We start from the raw sequence: 25,263 nt of genomic DNA, 5'->3' as shown, positions 1-25,263 counted from the left end.
ATGTTTTTAGCAAGTACTCTGATGTACTTAAAAAATGGTGAATTCTTCTTTTCCGTATATCAAATATATATAAAAAATAATTAGCATGCTCTGCCTAATGTGATGTCCCTTTGGATTTTAGGCTGGAATATACTTCCTTTCCATATGGGAGCTGGCTAGGTGGAATGGAGGTATTGTGCCCCCATTTCTCTGGGTTTGGTTTGCTGTTCTTGCCCTGGGAGGCTCAGTGGCTCTCAGTCCAGGCACAGTGGTTTTCAGTGGTGCCCTAAAAGCGGCTCTGTGTCTCCTGATTTATACTTTAAAGCAAGGGTGTGGCAGAGAGAAGAACTCACTTCTTTAACCTAGCATTACTTGCTGTGTTAACTACAGGAGCTGAACTGTGGTGGCCTGGTGAGGATGTGTGAGGTCGGAGTTGACCCTGTTTTTAACCCCTGCCAGAGAAGCAGGGTCTGGGGTGGCACCTGCTGCCTCCTGGCTACGGACCCTGCTGGGTTCAGTCTACCACCTGTAGGTTTCTATCTTGCCTTTTTCAAAACAGTCAACAGAAAGGACTGTAGAGCCCTCATTAGTTGGAGGTTTCTTGGTTACAAGTCAAAGAGACCTAAGTAAACTTATGAGAAAAAAGAGAACTTAGTGGAAGCGTTCTGAGCTGTGTACTGCAATCTTGGCAGGGATGCAGCGGGGGCTCAGATCAGGACCCAGAGACTGGGACGCTCCGTGAATTGTCCTGTTGACTCTTTCCTTCTCTCTTCCCCCCTCTCTTAGCTTCCCTCACTGCTTTTGAGTTATTCTCTTCTCTCACAGACCAGCGTCCTCTGTTCCTCAGTCCCTGTGGCAGACATGGCCACCAACACTCAGGTTTTCCATATTATGAACCAAGTGTCTAGAGAGAGACTGTTTTCTTTGTGTTCCAGAATTTCCTGGGAAGAACTGAGAGTGGTCCTGGAAAATGGTGACACCCGTGGTAAGCTGTGGGAGGGCACAGGGCAGTTGATGAGGTCATTGACGTTTAGTAGAAAGGACTTCCCTGCTACAATTTACAAAAAGTGTTAACAATTGTGAAAGGACCCAGGCAAAATGAAACAATAAAGCTAAAAACTAAATCAAACCAAGACACTACCATCAAAAAAATGCTACCATTACCAACAAAAAAAAATCCTGTAAGTTGAGGAGATGAACCTGCTAAATAAATTCTGGAATTAACTTTTTCTAAAATTAAATGTCTTTTTTAGTAGCATGCATTATAGCTTATTTTCATATCCACATTGTTTGAACCTAGAGAGATCGAAATTTAATCAAGCAGGATAGCTTGATGTGGGAGACATATTCTTGAAAACTTGAGTATAAATAAAATATTTTAAAATATATTTTAAATGCACAGGGAGAGCTTGCTATCAGAAGTCCTTCAGTAATTTTTTCCCCCTAAAATCGGCTAGTTTAAATTTGAATCTTTCTGCATCATATTCACTTAAATCAAGATGTATGAGGGTGATGTATGGAAGGGTTGAATCACTATATTGTACACCTGGAACTAATATAACACTGTATATTAACTACGCTGGAATTAAAATAAATTAAAAAATAAGATGTATCAGTGGATCGTCCATCCTTGCAGTCATTATTTTGTTGGGGTCTCTGGGTCATTGGCAGTTCATGCACTCCACTGACTTCTGAGATTATGAAAAAGAGCTGTTCGGGCGCCTGGGTGGCTCAGTCGGTTGAGCATCTGCCTTCGGCTTAGATCATGATCTCTGGGTCCTGGGATCGAGCCCCTGCATCGGACTCCCTACTCCACAGGGAGCCTGCTTCTCACTCTCCCTCTGCTGCTCCCCTTGCTTGTGCTCTGTCACTTGCATGTGCACTCTCTTGCAAATAAATAAATAAAATCCTTAAAAAAAAAAAAAAGAGCTGTTCCTATTTTTAAAGATTTTTATTTATTTATTTGTCAGAGAGCGAGCACAAGCAGGGGGAGCAGCAGAGGGAGAGGGAGAAGCAGGCTCCTCACTGAGCAAGGAGCCCAATGTGGGACTCGATCCCCGGACCCTGGGATCATGACCTGAGCTGCAGGCAGACGCTTAACAACTGAGCCACCCAGGCGCCCCAGAGCTATTCCTATTTTTAGTTGTTTGGTTACACACATAGATCCCCTGTGTGAATTTGAGAACCCTCTGTGAATTGGAATTAAATTGGGATTCAAACCCTGTGTGAGTTGTGAACCTATATGCAGTAATCCAAGGAGATTTGATGGTATCACTTAGTGATTGCAAGGTGAAGAAGAGTGGCCTGGTCATTTTGGAAACTAGTGCCATTTGAGAATTTGGGAATTTATAAATGTGTTGGTTTGTCATCTTCCCAAATGTGCATGATCTACTTTGCACATCAGTTGTAATAAAAGTGGTTTTTTACCCATTTGAATTTTAGTATATTTCAAATTAAAACTCATTTTCCCCTCCCCAGAACAGGTGGGTTGTGTGAAGTATGCCGTATTACTGGGGTTGACGGGAAGGGCACGATTAGCCCCCGGATAAACATGGCGGCGGAGGAAGACCCCCTCTGCACAGCTGCTCCAGCGTGCCCCTAGTCTGCTAAGTTTCCTGCCTTCAAAAGGGTAGGGCACATTTATTACTGCTTTAAAGGATTGAAAAGCCAAGTGGTATTCTCAAATAGTGCTGCAAGAGCCCTGCTATTGAATGAAAATGGGGAGTGTTGCCTGTAGGTCGTAGGAAGCCCTTTATCCCACCTGACCTTTCTCTTCTTCTGTGGGCTTCTTTCCACAAACCATGGGGGATGCCCCTGAAACGTCAGATCTTAAATAGAAAGCCTTGAGCCGTACTTCTCTCGTCACGAATGCAGAGCTGGGGAGTTCTGAGGACTGGGGAGACTCGGTGTCTTCAAAATGACAAGTTAGAAGTAATAATGTAAAAGCAGAAAAGCATATAGGGAAGGACTAATTTCATGTGGTACCTTAAGGCAGCACAGAGAAAGATCAAGTTAATATTGTGAATTTGACAGTCACCTTTTAGTTTACAACATATGTTACACTCTTCAGAGCATTTTTATGAATGTCACTTTTGGTTCTTATTTGTTGATGAAGTATGGAACAAATAGTTTGCACATTCACAGATGGGAAACTGAGTTTGGAGAAGCTGCACTCCGCTTGAGGCCTCCCAGCCACTAGCCAGTGGAGCTGACCAGATCCTCTCTTCTGCTTCCTGGTCTGGTTCTTTCCCAGCTCACTTCCTTGCCTGTCCAGCTTAAGAGAAATTTTATTTGATGAAAACTTAATTTACTTATTTAGACCCTGCGCTTCTCCCACAAAAGAGGTGAGGTAGTTTAAAGTAATGACTAAGAAGGAAGTTGTGTTGATAGAAAATTTTGGCTCAAGTAAGGCAAATACTGGCTTTCTTCTTAAAGTTTAAAATGAGGGTAAGAGGGAAACTGTTAATTTGATGAAAATTAAATCCTCTCTATGCACCCAGCGCTACCTACCAGTTCTTAGGTCATTGCCCAGCCCCCAAATATTAAGCATTATATAAAACCTTTTTGTTTTGTCCTGAATTTAGGATTAGATGAATGGAGAAAGGAGTAAACAGATGAGGGAACTCTGTGGTTGTAGACACTGTGGCTTTGCTGTCTTGGTATTATATCTAGCATGCTAGTTTTTTTTTTTTTAAGATTTTATTTATTTATTTGACAGAGAGAGAGAGACAGCGAGAGAGGGAACACAAGCAGGGGCAGTGGGAGAGGGAGAAGCAGGCTTCCCGCGGAGCAGGGAGCCGGATGTGGGGCTCAATCCCAGGACCCTGGGACCATGACCTGAGCTGAAGGCAGACGCTTAACGACTGAGCCAACCCAGGCGCCCCTCTAGCATGCTGGTTTTTGATGTTTTTATAAGTTTAAGCATAAAAAGCAGCAAAATATTATAGTATGTTTGTAAAACGGAGGAAAATCATCCAGTCTCCACCATTATTACAACTCTTCACCAGAGCTTTTTTTTTTAAATCCTTTTCTCATATACATTTTTTCATAGTTTTAATTAAGACTGCAGATACCTTTGGGGCTCCTGGCTGGCGCATTCGGTTGAGCAACTGACTCTTGATTTCAGCTCAGGTCATGATCTTGGGTTGTGAGATCAAGCCCCGTGTCGTGCTCCGTGCTCAGCTGTGGTGGTGGAGGGGGGGGCGTCTGCTTGAAATTCTCTCTCCCTCTCCCTCTGCCCTTCCTGCTTATGCGCACGCATGCACTCTCAAATAAATAAATCTAAAAAAAAAAAAAAAAAGACTACAAACACCTTTGTATGCTTTTGAAAATTTAACATGGCATAAATATTTTTCATGTTTCTATATGTTCATTATAATTATACTCTGTGATAAAATATATATAAAATGAAATTTATCATTCTAACTGTTTTAACGTGTACAGTTCAGTGGCATCAAGGATGTTCACATTGTTTTGCAACCACCATCACCACCATTCATCTCCCAGAACTTTCTTTGTCTTCCGGAGCTGAAGCTCTGGACCCGTTAAACAATAACTCCCTACCCCCTCCCTCTGCAGCCCCTGGGAGCCCCCCTTCTACTTTCTGTCTGTCGCTTCTCGGCCTTTTGGCTAAGATCAAGTGTACTTTCTGTCTCTCTGAGTTTGACTACTCTAGGTACCTCCTATAAATGAAATTGCACACTGTAGGTCTTTTTTGTGACTGGCTTCTTTCACTGAGCATGTCTTCAAGGTTCATCCATGTTGGAGCATATGTCAGGGTTTCCTTCCTTTTTAAAGATAGTATTTCATTGCATGTATATACCACACTTTGTTTATTCGTTCATTTGTTGATGGACACCTGGGTGATTATACTTTTTTGAAGACAGTAGTATTCTATCAAGCATATAAATTATAATATACTTCAGTGTTTGGGTTGCTTCTAATTTGGGACTATTTTAAAACAAAGATGTGATAAATATCGCCCTACTTTTTGATCCTCCTGGGTTGTTTCTTTTGTATGGATTATACTAACTCAGTGTTGTTTGCTCTTTACTCAGTTTGATACACAAGACTCAGTTTTGATACACAAGAATAAGTTACACAAAAAACAATCTGCAGAAAACAGAGACAGGTACACTGATGGGCCACTGAGGAATTTCTAAAAGACACGGAGCAGATGGGACCAGACTGACAGAAAAGGGCTGTCTAGGGCTCTTGGGCTCTTTGATACACAAAACTCAGTTTAGGCTAAACTTTTAGATGAAGAGAACTTAGGTGTATGCTAAATAGAATACATTACTCTGCATTTTACATAAATATGCCTTAGTTAGGTGAGGAAGGACTATCTAAAGACTTCTTACCTCACTTAGGGTGTTAACCTCAGTGAGAGCAGAATGCAGTGGTTTACAGATGTCCGACATGACTGCTGTTTCCCCTAGTTCAACTGATTTCAAGACAGTATTCACCAAGCGTCTGTGGGCTGATGAGAAGATCGTACTGCTCTTCAAGAATGATACATGTACAATGTAGCTGAGACTATAATTGTTACAAGACCTGGTGGTAATACTGGGGAAAAATTGGTATCTCTTCCTGTTTTCATTGTTATCAATCACTGGCATGTCTGTGAACACAGAGCTACAAGGAGAGATGGGAGTCCTGCCCTCAAAAATCTTGCATCCAGGTTGGCATGCCAACATGTCAAACAGAAAACCAAAGCCACTCAGTGAGAAGAGAATCCAGCCTGGCTTCACACAGAGGAAAGGGCAGCCTTCATTGCTTTTTGGACCGTTGTTAGATTGAGAGGAGCGTAGGCCCTGAGAGGCCAGAAGAGTTCTTCATTTCGAGTTCCTGCTCGTGCTGCTGCTGTGGTAGGGCCTCTGTGCTGGTTCGCGGCCATCCACTGGCAAGTCTTCCAGATCACTGGGGAATGTCGCTTCTCTGCTAGTCAGCCTGTTGCTGTGGCGGTCCAGCATTACCCCAGTGGCTGTTCGGCCCATGGAGGCCGTGCAGGCGAGCCTGCCAGGTCAAACTCCCATTTCCCTCGTGGGCCCAGAGTGCACAGCCGTTGCCTAAGTCTCTTTAGTGGAGAGTGGGGTGTTTGCCTTTGCTTGGGTCAGTTTAGGGCTCTTGGGTACTTTTCTGTCAGTCTGGTCCCATCTGCTCCGTGTCTTTTAGAAATTCCTCAGTGGCCCATCAGTGTACCTGTCTCTGTTTTCTGCAGATTGTTTTTTGTGTAACTTATTCTTGTGTATTATTTTTTCCCATTGTACTGGGAAAAATGGTACCAGTTTCATTCAATTCTGTTGGGTTTTCCAGATGAAAAAGTATTTACAAATACGGATGATTTTGGTTCTTTCCATTTTTTTGGTGGGTTCTTCCTGTTATAATGCACTTCCTGGAATATCTAGAGTGATGCTGAGTAGCACTATTGGTGAACATCTTTGGCTTAATCCTCCCCTTAGCCAGACTTCCTTTAGTACTGTTGGCTTTACTTACTTTCTGCCTATTGCTAAATTGCCTCCCGGAAAGTTGGGCTTCCTCACCAAACTAAGGCATAGTTATGTAAAATGCAGAGTAACGCATTCTATGTAGCATTGGAATTGGGAGTGTGTGCATTATTTATTCACACCCTCCCCAGTGTTGAGTGACCAGAGTATTGGGAAGGCTCTTCCTAATCTATGGTTCTTACATTTTAACATCAGATTTGGGTTTGGTCATTTGTTATTTCCTCTAGAAATTCTGGAGTCCATGAGAACGGTCAGAGTTGGCCTAGTTTCATACATTGTTTGGTTCTCATCAAATAATTATACACAGCTTTCCCTCCCTGTTCCAAAGCAACACGGGTTAGAATGGAAATTACTGTTAATCCTAGCATCACAGTTTGGTGGAAAAAGTATGGACTTGGAGTCAGATATCAAATCTTAGCTCTGTCGCTAACAGCTTGGGGAATTTTGATATCTTAGCTTAAACTCTTTGAGCCTTGGTTTAATCATTTGTAAAATGGGGATTATAGTGTCTCACAGGGAGGCCGTGAAAGTGGAGAAAGATGTAAAGTGGGTCCTTAGTAGCACAGAAGTCCTCAGTTCTCGCCCCATGCTTGCTCTCTCCCCAGTGGTCCATCAACACAGGAAGGCCATTCTGCAGGAATTGCCAAAGATTCGGTAGACTTTAATTTTAATTAGAGGTAAATTTACCTTCCCTCCCCCCCCCATAATTCTTGGTCTTTTAATTTTTAATTTTTAAGTTGAGTCAGGGTGAATGATGATTGTTTTTACATGTTCTTTTAATAGTTTATTCCAGATTTTAAAGGTTGTTTAATGGGTCAGAATTTCATTCCTTTTTAAGGCTGAATAATACCCCTGTGTGAGTGCGCGGACACATTTTGCTTGTCTGTTCATCTGTTGATAGGCAGTTGGGTTGTCATTATTGGATATTATCAATATAGTTTTAGTCAATAAATTCTTCTTGTTTTTGCCCAAGTTTGAACTCCGTTTTTTGCTTTGCTGTTGCAGTCTTCGTAAGATCCTTCCCTGGCTTTATGTTGTCAAGGACCAGTCATTCAATCAAGATTCTTAGCTCTGCCCGAGAGCACTTTAAGTGTTGGCCATTGGTTAGAGAATTTCTCTGGTAGTATTGAAGTTTATCTGTTCCCACTATCTTCTCCCCTTGTGCCGGGATCTCCGAAGTGCTCGTCCCCAGCCCCGTGCCTGGGCCTGTGGGGTGTACTCGGTGGACATTTCTGGCATGAGTGTCTCTTGGCCGCTTTCCTCATTTCACACTTCACTTTGGACTCCTGCAGCTAAATAACATACATCATCTATTGATTTGATACTTACCTTTTTTTTTTTTAAGTCTTCCTAAGCTTTCAAAATTTCTTCCTGAAATTATGGATCTTTCACTGATGAAGTGTCTCATGAATTAGAGCTAATTTACCCCAGCCTTGATGGTGCTTACGTGTGGCAGCTTTGGGGGCTGCCTTCACTTTTTTAAATTTTTTTTAAAAGATTTTATCTATTTATTTTGAGAGAGAGAGACAGCGAGACAGCGAGAGAGGGAACACAATCAGGGGGAGTGGGAGAGGGAGAAGCAGGCCTCCCGCCGAGCAGGGAGCCCGACGTGGGGCTCGATCCCAGGACCCCTGAGATCATGACCTGAGCCAAAGTAGCTGCTTAAGTGACTGAGCCACCCTGGGCACCCCAGTAATTGGTTTATTTAATATAAGCAGTTTTTTGGTAGTTTCTGCTCTGTCCTATTTTGTTTTGTTATCAATTGTTACTTATCATGTGGTAATCAAGAAAACATTTGAATCTTAGGTGGGTAACTATTCTGGTCCAATTTCCTCAGGGTTGTGTCACAAGTCATTTAAGAGGAGGAAGGGCATTGAAATGTCGCACATATACTTTGTCTCTTGTAGTTCAGAGTTTATGGGTATTTGTTGTTTGTTTGCCCTTTAGAAATGTTGAAAGGGTTGCTTTGATTCAGGTGTAACTGTCCTCCCAAAGTAAAATAAGATGTTCTGAAAGGTTGGGTTTTAAAGTTAGAAAGCACTGAGAATGAATCTGCTGGGGAAACTTTTCGGAAGGTTACATGTGAAAATCTGTAGAATTTTGCTTGAGGTGAGCCAAAGGGTGTGTGTGGGGCCGATGCCTTGGAAGCATTTATGGGACACAGATGCAGTGTAACCTATAAAAGTATTTGCAGATAAAATTTTAGAATCTTTAATTTCTAAATTAGAAATTTGGGAGTGGAATTTTAGGAGTTCAGGGGGCAGGTACCGGGGGATTTGTTTACTAGTCGCGGATCGTATGCTGTCACTAAGTCAGATTTGTGTGCTGCCCTCAGGGAAGTTATATCATCTAGTAGAGAGCAAAGCCTTGTCCCCTAGATTTTAATTAAGGTGCTGAGTTTCGTACAATAGGATGGTAGATGTGTTTCAGGCATCTAGAAAAAGATTTTTTGAGTCAGGATCACCCGCATTTTCACCATCCTATATTCTTTTTATTATTTTCCCTCATTGCCCCCAGAAAAGTGATCTTATTAATAGCTAAGATCTTTTGTTTAGTATAAGATCATGGCATTAACAGCTTCTGTTTGTTCAGTACATAATTAACATGCTTTGTGATGAGCCCAGCAAAGGAGAGGATGGAGATGGAGAGGATCTGGTGGCGAGCCCTGTGGAGCCCCAGCATCCCAGGTCCTTCCAGGTGGAGCCCTGTGGAGCCCCAGCATCCCAGGTCCTTCCAGGTGGAGCCCTGTGGAGCCCCAGCATCCCAGGTCCTTCCAGGTGGAGCCCTGTGGAGCCCCAGCATCCCAGCTCCTCCCAGGTGGAGCCCTGTGGAGCCCCAGCATCCCAGGTCCTTCCAGGTGGAGCCCTGTGGAGCCCCAGCATCCCAGGTCCTTCCAGGTGGAGCCCTGTGGAGCCCCAGCATCCCAGGTCCTTCCAGGTGGAGCCCTGTGGAGCCCCAGCATCCCAGCTCCTCCCAGGTGGAGGAGCCAGCAGAGGAGATTAAGAAAGAACAGTCAAGAGGGAGGAGGAAGGCCAACGGAGAGTCCCTGCTGAGATCGTTGAAGGACCAATGTGTTTAAAACCTTCCTCTACTCTGTGAGATAGGTAATCTCACAATCCCCATTTCACAGATGGAGAAACTGAGACTTTGAGCTCTACGCGGGCAGCCAGTTGTAAGTGGTGGAGCCAGGATTTGAAATCAGGCATTTAGACTCCAGAGTCTCCCTTCTTAACCGTGGCTGCTTCCCAACTTTACAGGTGTTACCACACTCAGTTATAATTTCAACCAGAAACAAAGAAATGTGACAGTTTCATTTGTGTAACTTCACTTGAGGCGGGTGCATAGTTCTCGGCACATTTTACACTTGATCTTAGCCAGAAGGCTGAGGAGCGATCAGTACATGTTTTAAATACTGAAAAATAGCTATGGACTTTGATTAGTGGTTTTTAGACACATAGGGAGCCCATGACCTGTGTTCGGGAATCTGGTCCAACCTTGTCATTTTACCTGTGGAGGAATGGACACCCTTTTTGTTGAGGGACTTACCCAAGACGTCACTGGAGCTTGGACTTTAGTTTCTTGACTCGGAGGACAGATTTTCCCCCACTGCGCATTGCCCTTGAAAATGCATGTTCTTTCACGATATTGTAAATGAAAGTTAGGTAGAGTTGAAGTGCATATGTAAGATGCTAAAAATGTTCCCGCCAAGATCACTGATGACCTCCATGTGGCTACTTCCAGCATGTTCATCCAACTTTTCATAACAACCTTTCAGGAGTTAAGACTGTTAAGACCCCACTCTGTGTTGGCCTTCCTCCTCCCCTGCACTGTTCTTTGTCAGTGTCCTCTGCTGCCTCCTCCACTTTGGCCTGACCTGGGATATTGGGGCTCTGTAAAGTTCACCACTAGAGCATCTCTCCTCCACCTTAATCTTCTCCCTCACCAAGGTCATCATTTTCTGTAGTAAACTCATCTTTGTGTGGATGACTCTTAAGTTAGTATCTCTAGTCCAGACTTTTCCTCTGAGGTTCAAACTCATATGTCCACCTTACTTGACCTTGACATTTGGATGGCTCATGGACACTGCAGATTTAACACACCAAATGCAACCTCTTCTCTAGACCCTTTGGACCTTTTCATAGCAGCCCCCTCCTCATTCTGTTCTTCACCTCAATTATTGCCACCACCAACTGGGGATCATTCGTGATGATAGCAATAAGGGCTGACATTTATTGAGAGTATTATGTGCCAGGCATTTCCTTAAAGGCATTACATGGATTAACTCAGTTAGTCTATTTAGTCCTAATAACAGCACCATGAGTTAGATGATGGTAATAGAAAGAATAGGTTATACAGCTCCTGGTAGGTACCAGGCACTGTTGCAGGTATGTTGTAAATACCACCTCATTGAATTCTCACAGCAAATCCCTGAGGTAGATGCTATTCACCCTCCCTGATTGATGTCAGAAACTGAAGCACAGAGAGCCTTCCCACAGCACTCAGGGTCTCTCGGCCAGTAAGTGGTGGAGCTGGGAATATGGTCTCGGCAGAGACTGAGTGTGTGTGCCACGCCAGCCCTGCGTTGTAGTGTGATTATCCCCTTTGCATTGGATATGGTGACCTTTGCACATGGCCACTCCTCCATTTCCTCTCCTGCATCTGGCTCATCAGAACATGGCTCCAGGTTGCTCTCTTCTCCCTCTGACAAGTGAGCAGCTTTGTGCAGGCCCCTTCACCTCACCCCTGGATCACTGCAACCTCCTGCGTATCCCTCCACTTTCACGCCGGCCCCATCCCGCGGTGCCCATCCCGACGTGAAAGCTAGACCGTTTCAGTCTGCTGCTTAGCACTGTGCAGAGGCTTCCCCCTGCAGTCAGAAGTAGAGTTGAGCTCTCTTCTGTGGCCGCCGAGGCCCCTCCTAAACTTTATCCCATCCCTTGGTTTTCCGCTCTGTAGGCCCCCAGTCCTTTTTCATACCCAGTCTTCCCTGCCTCTCCGCCCTGCCGTACCCTGGCTGCATTGCTTCTTTGGTCTGCGTTGCTGTCCCTTCTCAGAGGACCTTCCCTCACCACCCCTTGGAGGGCTCTGCTTTCTCCTTCTCGCAGCCCTCACCACCAAGGGCAAGAACTTTATGTGTTTGTCTTTTCCCTTTTGCTTTTATTTATTTATTTATTTATTTAATAAAGTATTTTTTATTTATTTTTATTTATTTATTCATGAAAGACAGGAGGAGAGAGAGAGAGGGAGAGAGAGAGAGGGAGAAGGAGAGGGAGAAGCAGGCTCCCAAGGAGCAGGGAGCCCGATGCGGGACTCGATCCCAGGACCCTGGGATCATGACCTGAGCCGAAGGCAGACGCTTAACCATCTGAGCCACCCAGGCGCCCTTTTCCCTTTTGCTTTTAGTTCCCCCATTAGAATATAAGTTCCCGGATGGCTAGAGCTCAGTAAATATTTGTTGAAAGAAGTAAATATAGGTTATATTTTAGGCTGCACTAGAAACCTAATTTTTACCTCTTTCAGAAAATGTGTTCTAAGTTCCAAAAGGGCTGAATCTTCTGTAGACTGGAACACAACCCATCGCTACGCTGTAGATGCTTATCCAACGCCTGCCGCTTCTGCCCCCCCACCCCCACCCCCTGCAAGAGTCCCAGGACATTTACACCTGCATTTTCTGTTTCTTCACTCTTAGTCCTACTTGTCTGCTTCATGCATCACGGAACTTGACCCTTGGGAGACGACTGCTGGCGGACGTGATGGTGCTGGCGCTTTTGTGGGCGGTGGAGGGAAGCCAGGCAGGGGCGCTTGCACCCATGGTGAGGGGTGGAGCCGCCGAGTGTTTGGCCTTGTTCCTACCAGGGAACGGCCATTGGATACGGTGACCTTAAGGCCCCAGTACGACTGTCATCAGCTCTGTTTCTCCTGGCGTTGATTACAGACCAAGTACCAAGTCGAGACATTTGCATGGCCACAGCCACAACTTTTGTTAGCTCTCTCTTGATGCCCACCCTGTTCCTCTGCAGCTCTGTGTCGCTGTCTGCAGGGTTCTTCTGGAACCACCTTAGTTATGCAAGTACTTTAATGGCAAGTTTTACTTTCCTCAGTACTAATTCTCTCAGGAGAATGTGCCTTATGCACACCCCTGGAGTAGGCCAAAAGATGGAATTTAGGCTAATTTTAGTAAACAGGCAATAACTATTAGCAAATTAATTAAGGTCTTGTTTGTAGTTCTGTTGTGGAGGACAGTAAATCATCAGCTTATTTAAGACCCTGTAACTTCCAAAGAACTGTCATTCTGTGTCTGTGAAAGTTACTGAATGCAGATGGGCCCCTGCTATGTCTGAGATGTTGGAGTGTGCCATTCACACATACTTCTCAGATTGGGGCACATTATCTCTTACTGAGCAGGAATAATGATTGTAATGAACTAGGGAGACCTTTCTTCTAAAGCAACAAAAACAATATGTTCTTAGTTGACAATGGGAGGGTAAACATGACCCTAGTTAATGACTGCTTCAGCTGTTCCCTGGTCCGAAGCTCATGATTTAGATAGGTAACAGCAAGCCAGCACAGATGGTCCCTAGGGCATGGCAGCACTCATGCCCTAGGATACCCTTCCCAAGTGTTTGCTCTTCTTAAATTTGGAATAACTGGGAAGCAGTGGGGGCAAAGCAGCACTTTCTCCCCTACAAACATACAGAGGTGTTTGTGTTACGCCAGTAGGCAAGGCCTAAGTTACTAGAATCTTCATATATTTGTTTGCCTGGCTTTCCCTGGTCCCAAACATCACCTTTAACAACCCCTCAGTCAGGGAGGTCAGGGAAATGAGATTCTTCATAGATAGTAAAGGTTATTATTGGAGAAAGTACTGTTGGTGTTATAGCCCCAGTACATGGTAGGTTAAAATGACTTTTATGGACTAACCTGCATAGCAGTGATAGTACTTAAGACATTACTTCTTTAGAATTACCTAGAATTCTGAACAATCCATTGACAAGCCGACTTTGACCACCTAGTGTGTGGGTTAATTGGGGAAGTTTGTGCTAGGACCCTCAGAAGCAAGGCTAGGCCTTGGCTGCCGGGGCAAGAATAACAGCTAGCCTCCACCTGTCCTCTGTGGGAGAGCTCAGCGTGGGTCGCGTGGGATCTCAGTTTCTAGTGTCACACTAGGCCTGGTCATTCTGAGTTTCCGGTGGCCTGCAGAGTGCTTTTGGCTTTTATGTGGAAGCTGTCACTCTGCACCGTGAGTATCCGACTTTATGCCAGGACACCTTAGGATGATTCTCAGGCTGTGATGCAGAGATCCTGAAACCACTCGCTCCTTCCCACAACAGTCTCAGGTGTGGGGGCACCAGGAACAGTCTTTTTTCACTTCTTTTTCTGGAAGCAGTAATCTTTGCGGTCTTTCTGGGTCATCTCAAGCTTGAGTTCTGCTTTCTTCATTCAGAGACCATCCTGTCACCTCTCTTGCCTGATTCCTGCATGTCTCCCCACTGCCTTTGATACTGGAGCCCTACTTTGTGTTGGGCCTTTTTGGCAAGGGGTGGAGGCAGGTGTGGGCTCCCTTCCTTGAGTGCTAAATTTACCATCCTGGCGTGGAGTGACAGAGCTTTTAAGGGATCTTAAATCTGTTGCTTGTCAGTCAAGTGGGCTGCACTGTATTTACCTGAGATGCAGTGTTGGGGGACGGGTGGGGTCTGCTTTCACAGCTCCTTTGAGACCCTGTCTATACTTGGCATATAGACCAGTGAGTTGTACCGACAGCACCGCACCTTGTGAAGAAACAACCAAGCTCAGCACCTCACCTTTTCCTTTAGCTGTTCTGATATATTTCGGAGTGTTCAGAGGGGAAGTGAAGAATAAAACAGATTTTTTGGCCTCTTAACTTTGAATGTAAATGATCCAGCACTTTCCAAAAATGTTTTTGTTATTAGAACTAAAAGATGGTATTTTTGCTTGTGTTGATTTGAAGTGCTTAATTTTATTTTATTTTTTAAAGATTTTATTTATTTATTTGACAGAGCGAGAGACAGCGAGAGCAGGAACACAAGCAGGGGGAGTGGGAGAGGGAGAAGCAGGCTTCCTGCAGAGCAAGGAGCCCGATGTGGGACTCGATCCCAGGACCCTGGGATCATGACCTGAGCCGAAGGCAGACGCTTAACGACTGAGCCACCCAGGCGCCCTGAAGTGCTTAATTTTAAAGACCTATGTATGCTTCGATCTTTCCTAGGAAAAAGTGAGATGTTACTTTGATAATACTTTCTGCCTGGCTTAATTTGAGAACATTTTTATGTGATGGGTTTAGAAGAAGAGTTGCTCTGCCAGTGAGAGTTTTTTCTTTTTGATCATTTTACCTGTTTTATTACTCTATTTTGTTTGTAATAGATGTCAGTGAGTGTTTATTTGATCCTGATTTTTTTTTCCCCCTTTTAAACTCTAATTGAACAAATACTTCTGGAGACCCCACCCTCTGCAGGGCACTGTGTTAGGAGATTCAGACATAAATTACTGTTCCTGTATTAGGGAGTTGTGTGGGTGAGGTCATCCTTCCTTTACACAGGACTCTGGGGTGGTCTGGGGGGGTGGTGTTCAGAGGGCTGGACATGGTTTTTGATAATGTTAGAACAGTTAATAATTGTTAAGAATTTAAATCTTGGATATGTTTTCTACCATCCAGTTGAAACTTTTAGAAGATGCCATTAAATTTACATATAAACTGCTCTAAGATTTTTCCATGATTTAGCTTAGGTCTGATAGGAAGATGTGTTCTTTTCCCTTCTCTGTTATATTACGATCTTAATGTCATAGAAAGATAATAATATAGAGTTTGGTAGTAAGATGTGTAGAAAATACTTCCTACCCAAAGCGTACGATACCCTCTCTATGTGCATGACGAGTCTTCAACACATGGCTTATTTAAATTGTGTAAAAAATTAGTTTCAAATGACTGCATCAGTGTTTAACTTCAGGTAATTATAACAAAGAAGAAAAGAAAATGGATGGTCTCCCTCTCCCAGCCCAGTCATTTGACACGAGTGTAACTGGGACAGCATCCTTGGCCTGTCTCCTTCCGCTGCCCTTAGAAGGTGTGGGCCTCACTGTGTTCTCACTGAGACATTCAGCAGACCCGGTCATTCTCTGCCAAGAGCTTGTCAGGCACAGCAGACAGCTGTGAACACTTGGTGCTTGGCTTGGCTTGGAATTTAGCATGTGAACCTCTCTACCTAGAAAGTCATTCCCTAGACCATACGGCTGCTATTTCAGAACGGTGTCGTTAGGTGATGCCTCGTTATGACCAAGCTAAATGTGTGGCATTAACTACATGGACGGGCAGGAGATGCATCATGGTAGATGTAAGAGTTTGACTTTCTCAGTAACTGAGGAGTCAAAATTGACAATTCAGTAAGTAGGAGAATGGCGTATTTTCCTTACATATTCTTTTTTCATTTCTTTATTTATCAACTTGAATATTTGTTGTTGAAAGGTAGGCCTTAGTGTGAATTTTAATTAGAACTGGAGTATGACATTAGTCTTGTGGTGGCAAGAGTACTATGAATACCTTTAAAGGAAGAAACCTGAGACATTATAAAATGTGACTGATTGAATGAATATGCTTTTTATGCCATTGTATATTGGGGGGAGGGTATAGCTTTTTTTAAAGATTTATTTACTTATTTTATTTTATTTTTTTAAAGATTTTATTTTATTTATTTGACAGAGAGAGAGACACAGCGAGAGAGGGAACACAAGCAGGGGGAGTCGAGAGGGAGAAGCAGGCTTCCCATGGAGCAGGGAGCCCGATGCGGGGCTCGATCCCAGTACCGTGGGATCATGACCTGAGCCGAAGGCAGATGCTTAACAACTGAGCCACCCAGGTGCCCCTATTTACTTATTTTAGAGAGAGAGAGAGAGTGCGCGAGCGTGTGAGCACACACAGACGGTGGGGGGAGAGGGAGAGAGAGAATCCCAAGCAGATTCCCCACTGGGCACAGAGCCCAATGCGGGGCTCGATCTCACGACCTGGGCTGCAACCAAGAGGCGGACGCTCAACTGACTGAGCCACCCTGGTGCCCTGCATTTTTATTTTTGATACTTTAACACTGGTCATTTATTACCTTATCCTCCCTTCTTATTTAAAGTCATCTTTTCTTTGTTTTCTTCACCAGGAGTACCATTTTCTTGGCATTTTGGAATAAGTGGCTGCTTGACTGTAGATTTTATTTTTATTATAAAGACTGAGTTCTTGTAGAAATTCTTCAGTGAAATTAAAAACCACTTCACACCAAAGGAGAAAACCATGGTTAGAAGAACCCCCTGCACAATTTGTTTTCACACTTAAATGGTGGCCCTCAGTGCCTCTGTAGCTATGAAAACTGTTGGCTCAGTCCCTGGGGACAGAGCTGAAAGCCCTGCTGTTGTTAGGAGGGTGGCTAGAGTCAGGTGAGTAGTTGAAGATATGATTCTGTATTTGAGGCCCTGAGCCATCTTCAGGTTTGCAGGAGACAATCTTACATTCTAATGGTATTTGAAAGGTGCATTCTTACCGTGCAGTACCCATTTTAACTGTTCAGATTGGGAGAAACACTGTCATTTGTCATCTAAATGAGAAAGTCAAGGCTGTGCTTTATTCATGGTTTCTTCATTGCTTAGCACAGAGGCTGGGATGTAGGGCGGTCAAGTGTTTGTTCAGTGAATGGATAGATGGACAGATGTATGGGTAGTAGGGTTTAGTTGGTTTTTATTTAAAAATATTTTATTTAAAAAGAAACAGCAACATATCTTTTGTTAAATCTGAGGAAAAAATGGCCATTTGGAATCCCTCTAGCTCCCAATTCTTTGGGTAAGTGACTGGGACGCAAGTGGATCATCACATGGGGCCAGGTTGAGTTGCTTCAGCTTGGGAATGTTCTGGGAAGGATATTCAAAAAGGCAGAAGAAGAAAGAAACAATCTCATTTGTTTGCATGCATTTTACTAGCATCTGAGAGAGTTAATTCAGATTTTGGGTTCCTAGATTGAAGTCTCTGCCTTAATTTCTTTATTTATAGAACCACCTTAAATTCTGAGGTCTTTTTTCCCCTTCCTGGTTTTTATTCTTTCATCAGTCCAAAGAGATGACAGGGACAGGTGGCGACATTTGATAGCTAAACAGAGGGAGGCAGGGAGATGGAGTACACACCTTAGAGCCATCAATCTTGTTCATTTACTAGTTTGATTGAGTCTTCCTTTTTAGGAACAATGGGAAGGGCATGTTCTCTGTCTGTTTGATCTGTAGTACATTTCAGACCAGATTACCGTAGTCCTCAAACAGTTGCTTTTCTGGAATTACCCATGAATGTTAAACCTTTATTCGTGCTTGCTATTGGAAATAATTATAAATCCTGTTCTGCATTTGTGTAAAGTCGTTGTAGACATTATCCTTTCCATCATCCGGTGGCTCTTCTGTAGTGCTTTAATGTTGGCTTTTTTTTCAGCTTTCAGTACTAAGGAAAAGTTGTCTTTCCTGGGTAACTAGACAGTTTCTTCATTTCTGATAATAAGATTTATGTCAGCCATCATGAGTCTCCTTTTGCTTTGATGGCAGGCACACTGAAGGCCAAGTTTTTTGTGCACAGTGTTAACATTTTTACTGTCTCCATTTTCTTAACTGTTTCTCCTTTTAAAATTCTGTTTTATAAGATGATAAATAATCTTATTTCTTTTGTGTGTACTTTTTATAAAGTGCTTTTTTTCTGGAGAGAGTAATGTTTTTAATAGACTCATTAAAACAAAGTACATATTCATTCGTCATTAAGTACTTGTTTTGCAGTTTATGCTTGTTGGTACTACAAGTTTCTTTTCCTGCTAATTCTGGTCAGTTTTTCTTTTCTTTTCTTTCTTTTTTTTACAGAGTCCCAACACAGGGCTTGAACTCACAACCCCGAGATCAAGATCTGAGCCGAGATCAAGAGGTGAATACTCAACCGACTGAGCCACCCAGATGCCCCAATTTTTCTTTCTTATTTCTTCCTGGCCTTGCTGAGTATCTCCAAATTTATGTGTTCACATACTATTTTATCTAAGATCTTAAGATTGTGGTATAAGAACTTGAAGGAAATGGAGCTGATCTCTTTCTTCCAAAAGCTAAGCTTTTCATAAATGATTATGAATCCCTTCTGAGAACCTGGGTGATATAAATCATTGCCTGAACCCAAGACTCATGTTCATTATCTCCAGCTATGATTATAGCCCTTAATTGAAATGTGATTTAAGGGAAGATTTGGATCATTATCCTTTTTTCTGCTACTCAGCGTCTACTCTTTTTTCTGGGGAAGAGTGTTACTGTACCGATCAGATAGAAGCACAGTGGAGATCTGAATTCCTGGTGTATTTTCTTATGTTTTGTTTGTACACCTACTCAACAGTACTACAAATTTACTGAATTTTCCCTTCAACTTTTCTTTTTTGTTAGTATTATTGTAGCCACACCTGTGGGAAGCAGGCAACTAGAACCTTCAGGGACACAGACACCTTTCATGATGAACCCCATTTCATATCAACCATTTCTTGGTTTTGAATTCTTTTAACTATTTCATATACAGAATGTTACATTACATGGAAATCTATGGAGATAATGCATCTGTAAGTGCTAAGATGTCGTGGTGTGACTGTGGGTCCTTATTCAGCTTCCTTGAATCTTATTTTGCCATCTGGTAATTATTTCCCACATGCGGTTATTGTTACAATTAAAGGAAATAATAATAAAAAATATTGAGGCATTATGCATATGGTAATTGAATCAGAGTAATAAGCTTTTTGAAGCCTTTGGTGATGGTTCACTTATTCCCCAAGGTGAATAACCAAATCCTGTGTAAAACAGCTCCTTGATGTAGAGTGTGGCACGCTTTGGCCTGTGCTCTGAATCTTCGGTAGCATAGCATAGCTGGTAACTTGTTCCCGATAACGGAACATGTACTTCATCTCATTTCTGTACATCGTTTCCACTGCCACATCTCCTACTTTTCTCTTGTTCTCGGCCACACCTCCTACCTGAATTTGATCTAACTTTGGATCTGTGTGCTTCCCATGAATTGTGTGTGTGTGTGTGTGTGTGTGTGTAAGTTCTATATACAGAGATGGTATTATATTCCTGAACCATCCTCTTTAATTGGTGGACGGTCCAGTTGTGTTCTTTGCCTTCCAGTCATCCTTCAGACCTTCTTTTCTGGGTTCAGGTTGTCTCCTTATCTTTAGGAAATTGGCTGCCTTTTGTCTTCTGCCCCTGCAGCTCTTTCCATGCCACAGCCAATCCTAGCATCGCTCTCCTCTTGGCTCCTTTTTTTAAAAGATTTTATTTATATATATGACAGAGAGAGAGATAGTGAGAGCGGGAACACAAGCAGGGGGAGTGGGAGAGGGAGAAGCAGGCTTCCCGCGGAGCAGGGAGCCCGATGCGGGGCTCCATCCCAGGACCCTGGGATCATGACCCGAGCCGAAAGCAGACGCTTAACGACTGAGCCACCCAGGCGCCCCTCTCCTTTTGGCTTCTTGTGTTTTCCGCACCCATGCTGGACATCTCCTACTTTGACTGCTGACCTGGTTTCAGCTCTTGCTCACCTTGCGGATGATTTCTAAACCTACACCTGAAGGTAAAAGGTGGTATAATATGGCCTCCCCTCCTGGAAATGAGGCTGACTGGGTATTCTGGAAAACCTTCCTGCTGTCAGTACTTCCAGTAGAAATACTGGGGAAGATAAACACTCTTTTTTAATCTTTACTACAAGAAAGTGAGAAACTCACAAGTGGGGAAAAAGAGAATGAGGAGTGAGCATTCCTGAGAGAAAGAGGAAGAGTGGGAGGGGGCCGGAGGGGAGCTCTGCTGCCACCAGGCACCTGGAGTTCAGGGATACGCAGTTTCATTAGAACCTCTCTGAAGGGTGAGGCTGGGCCGAGGGTGGGGAGGGAATATCCATTAGCAAAGGGAGAAGGCTTCTTGAAAAAAAAAAAAAAAGGCATTTTTTGGGAATCTGTTGGGTTTAGGATTTGAATTTATGTTACCTACCTGTGTTACCTGCCTGTGTTACCTATCTGTGGTCTAGAAAACCCCAGGCTGAGAAACTCATCTCAGTACTTCTGGGTTGGAAGCACCCAAGGGCTTGGCAGAAGTAAACACAAATGCCCTCTGGAAGGACGATGCCCTCAACCCACCGATGAAGTGCTCTGGAGTATGAGCAAACAAAACATTACTAAATGTATAAGGAAATGAGCCACCATGAATGAGGGTCACCTTAAAGTCGGTTGTAGTCTGCTGTTTGTTCCAGCCATTCATCCATTCATTCCTCAAGTTTTTATGCATCATTCATTATATACTAGGTACTGTTCTCAGCAAAATATTTCCCATGGGGAACGGGAATCAGGTCTTGACCAGAGGATTTGGTACATTTGGCTCAGGGCCCTGCCCACTTGAGGGCTCTGAGTCCTGCCAGAAAACTCTGGTGCTTGGCTGGTCCCAGTTTGAAAACTGTTGATTTGTGTTAGTTCCTTTATTTTACAAATGGAAAGACTGAGACCACAGTGGTCCAGTAATCTGCCCAAGATAGGAACCTCAGTTTCCTTGTCTGTAGAATGGGGATAGTTTCTACCCCAGAGGGAGGCTATGACAGTGAAAGTTTAACTAGCACATCATCTACCACAAAAAGGCTTATTCTTCCTTCTCCATCCTTCAGTCACAAATAGTACAGAGACTCAGTCCGCCTGATTTTCAGCCCAAATGTTTTTCTTTTGCTGGTTTGACTCTATAAGATCTTTGATTGTCCAAGCACATACAGAGTCCCACATTTTCATTATTAATTGTTCTATGATTATTTCATGTTTATTAGTTTTGCTTCTATGGCTAGATTGTGAACTGTTTAAAAAGTCCAAGGACCAGATTTTGTGTTTTTATATTAACTTTATATTATCTAGTCTTTGGTTGGTTACTTGGGTGGGTGTTTTATAGTATTCATTTATTGTGGCTTGATTAAGCACGTAATGCCATTGATATGAGGAAATAAAAATACTCTGTCCAGAAAAGTCATTATGGTTCTTATGTGAGAGTTTGGGCAAAGTAAAAAAATTTCTTTGCCGGCCGCTTATGAAGTGGACATCTGTATTCTGCTTTCTCTGTCCCTGATTGCTGAGGTGATTCCCACGTGGTTTTCTGCTGCAGTTTTCATCACAGGGCAGGACTGCTCATTCATTCGGCGCCAGGCATGTTCATCAGTGCTGCTCATCAGGCTGGGGCTCTCTCTGTGTGCTGAAAATCACTAATATACCCCAACCGCTTCTGTAGCCCCAAGCACATGTTTGCAACTGCAAATGTGTCCTTTTGTATGGGCATAAGGTCATCAGTTAGCTCTGGCCCCTTGCCTCCCTGCCCTCCGCCCCGCCCTCTGCCCCCTTGCAAGGCCCCGAAGAACAGTCAGGCCTGCTTTCTGTGTCTGCACTGTCCATCTGTTGGCCGAGGGTCAGGCACTCCTGCTTACCATTGGAACCAGGGAGGAATCACTTGGAAGTGATCCCTCCCATAGAACCCATCTGAGGCTGGGCCGGAGCCAGGACTCTGTTCTCTGTGCAGTTGCTGGCTGCATTTCAGCCATCCATTTGAGCCCTTTCTATATGAAAAACATGAAAGTGCCAAGGGATTATTTTTGTAAGCAAAAAAGATGGCAGCAGATGTGAAAACAGATTTACTCATCATGATGTAAATTGGTGCTTTGTTTTCATTTTTGTTTAACAATAAATAGGTATTCATGAAAATATTTGGCTGTAAAAATTAAGAAAAATAACAAATTGCGATTATCTATTCTAATCCAATTCAGTTTCTTTGGAAAGAACTTCAAGTTGTAAGTTAAAAAATTTACTGAAATTTTTGTTAGTATTGCAATAAGCTGAATAAGTTTTGAGAATTCAAAAGACATATTAATATTCAGATTTACTATAATCATTTGTACCTGTTTTGTACAGACAATTTCCAGGACTCTGGAATGTGGGAGGGGGACCTAATGTACAGTTGTTTCGCCACATCCTTTATTTTTCTCTGGTGGTTATTTTTATGTTTCTTCTTTTTTACGAAGGAAGTTGTTTATATTTTGTGTTTCCTCTGTAGCTGTGACCGGGAGGGTAATTTCTTCACTACACCTACACTTGTTTGTTCTTGCTAGTCGGCTGGGCCGTAACTGGTTCGACTGTCCTGCACTGACACGCATCTGTGACCCAGATCCCGTATCGCCAGCATTCCTGGTCAGCGTCAGTGTGCTGATGCCGCCTGCGCACTGCCAAAGGGTCATTGGCAGGAGCTTGGGGGTATTCGTAGCTCACTGAGGTTTATATTATGATGGTGTTTATTAGGGGCACCGGGGTGGCACAGTCAGTTGAGCATCCGACTCTTGACTTTGGCTCAGGTCGTGATCTCAGGGTCCTGACATGGAGCTTCAAGCTGGTCTCCCGCTTGCTCTCTAAATAAATAAATAAATGAATAAATAAATAAAATATTTATTAGTATTTCAAGACCAATTTTATTTATGATATAATTATATTTGACATATTTCCTGTCATCTAAGATTATCTAGTGTTTTAGATGACTGGAACGTAGCCTTTTAAGAGCCCCCAGGTTTTCAGCTTGTTTAATGGAAACATTTCCAAAATAAGCAGTTCCCTTTTTAATCAGAGGATAGTGAATATAATAGAACCTGTGATGGATCATTTAGGACCTTCAGTTTATTACTTTGTGAGGATACAGACTGTTGCTCTTGGAAGGGTTTCCTGCATTTAATTGTCATTCCCTTAGCAAATACTGAGTTCTTGTGTAGGTCTAGAGATTCAGTGAGAAGACGTATTTCCCTCTTTCAGGAGATTCACAACATAATAGGAAAGATAGACCAGGACAAAAGTCTTAGGAAGGCAGTCTGGGAGTATATACGTTTGGGATCCAGACAGATCTGGATTCAAATTACAGGGTGAATGAAGTGTATTAAACTGTGTAGCATTTGTGTGACCAGAGTTGTGCGTGTATGAGTCTGTTTATCTCTGCCGGTGGCAGTAGGAAAGATTTCCTGTAGTTTACTGGCTTATTAAAAAAATATAATTTATAACATCATTGAGAAAACATTTTTATTGCTATATAGGATCATTTGTTCCTAGGGGAAAACATTTTTAACACCACATACAAAAAAAAGCACTTTTATTCAATTGAATATACATTTGTTGAGTACTTAATGTATATACACTGTAAAAGACATCTTGACCAACAGGCATCGAAAAGTCCCTACCCTAAGTAACGCCCAGGCTGATGGGGAACATAGAGGCTCAGATACCTACGGTATGTATGGTGGAGACTGAATGAACAACTTAAAAAAGATAGAAAAGTGTACTGGGAAGATTAAAGAGGAGAAGTCCATGCCCAGTAGGAAGAGGCCAGCAAAGGCGTATGGAGTGGGGATTTTTGAAGATGCATCTGGAAAGATGGCTAAAATCCGGGGGATTTGGAATGAGCTTTGTAATCAGCAGGGTAAGTTTGGGGCTTGGTGTACAGGCAGAACATACGCTTTGAAAGGAGCATAATTTTTAGAGGTAAGGGTGGAAAATAGGCTGAAAAGATAGGTGTGGGTCTCTTCTGTGAAGATCCCTAAATGACAGTCTGGGGAGGGGGTCCTTAGGCAGAAATGAGGTCAAGTGCTGTGATGAATGCTATTCCTGTGATGAACGCAGTTTGGTCACAATTTTCTTTATATGCCATTTGGTTTACTAATGCTTAGTTTAGGTCTTACTCGTGAGTGATACTGCCTTTCCATTCTTGCCCTCTCCATATCTGATTTGGTGTCAAGGTATATAGTAGCCTCCAAGAATTAGTTGTGGGTGTTATAACTTCTTTTCTCTGGAGAGGTTTCTGTAATACTGCTGTGGTCTGTTCTTTAAATGTTGGTGGAACTTGTCTGTAGAATGTCTGGACCTGGTGTTTTCTTTGTGGGCTGATTTTAAACTACTGAGTCATCTTCTGTAATGGTTATGGAGCAGTTTAGACTTTATCTTTCTTCTTGAGTTAGTTTTGTCAAATTATGTTGTCTAGGAATTTGTTTCATGTGTTATCAAATTTTTTTAGTGTTAACTTGTTCATGATATTCTTTGATCTCTTTAATCTTCACTGTATCTACAGTTATACCCCTTTTCTGTTTACAGCATTGTTTGGGCTTCTCTTTTATCTTGTCAGAGGTTTGTGTCTCTGATTACTTTTTTTGAAGAATCAACATTTGGCTTGGGTTAGCCTCTCTAATGTTACTTTTTCTATTTTATGAGTTTCTGTTTTTATCATCTCTTTCATTTACTGTCTTTTGGTTTATGCTGTAGTTTTTAATTGGACATTTAGCTCCTTAATTTACAATATTTCTTTTTTTTCTATTACAAGCATTTAAGGAAATAAATTTCCCACAAAGTATGCTTTTTCTGTAGCAGACATGTTTTGGTGTATATTAAGTAATATTCAGTATTTTAAACTTTCCAATATGATTTTTTCTTTTGTTTCATGTTCATAAAAATGTGTTTCTTTTTCTTTTAATATTTTTTTTAAAAAGTTTTTATTTATTTGACAGAGAGAGAGAGAGCACAAGCAGGGGGAGCAGCAGACAGAGGGAGAAGCAGACTCCCCACCGAGCAGGGAGCCTGACGCTGGACTTGATTGCAGGGCTCTGGGATCGTGACCTGAGCTGAAGGCAGCCACTTAACTGACTGAGCCACCCAGGCATCCCTAGAAATGTGATTCTTAAGTT

At 42.8% G+C, this 25,263-nt stretch overlaps 1 protein-coding gene and 1 pseudogene across 7 annotated transcripts in view; both read left to right on the top strand.

Moving 5' to 3' along the window:
- Positions 1-25,263, top strand: part of TULP4 (TUB like protein 4) — a 230,326-nt gene that overhangs the window by 16,469 nt on the left and 188,594 nt on the right. The window contains exon 2 of one of the 7 annotated variants that reach the window (XM_027602015.2): positions 915-964. The exons of 4 other annotated variants lie outside the window; for them this stretch is intronic. The gene's annotated coding sequence lies outside the window, so the exon portion shown is untranslated. Of the gene's footprint in view, positions 1-914; positions 965-16,335; positions 16,358-18,371; positions 18,433-25,263 lie in introns of those variants that run through there. 2 more of the 7 variants (XM_027602018.2, XM_027602014.2) reach the window with 2 other exon arrangements.
- LOC113928200 lies at positions 4,589-4,684 on the top strand (annotated as a pseudogene).

The sequence above is a fragment of the Zalophus californianus genome, chromosome 7 (genome assembly GCF_009762305.2).
Source record: "Zalophus californianus isolate mZalCal1 chromosome 7, mZalCal1.pri.v2, whole genome shotgun sequence".
In the NCBI taxonomy this organism is placed as follows: Eukaryota; Metazoa; Chordata; class Mammalia; order Carnivora; family Otariidae; genus Zalophus; species Zalophus californianus.
This window is presented reverse-complemented; position numbering and strand designations above follow the sequence as displayed.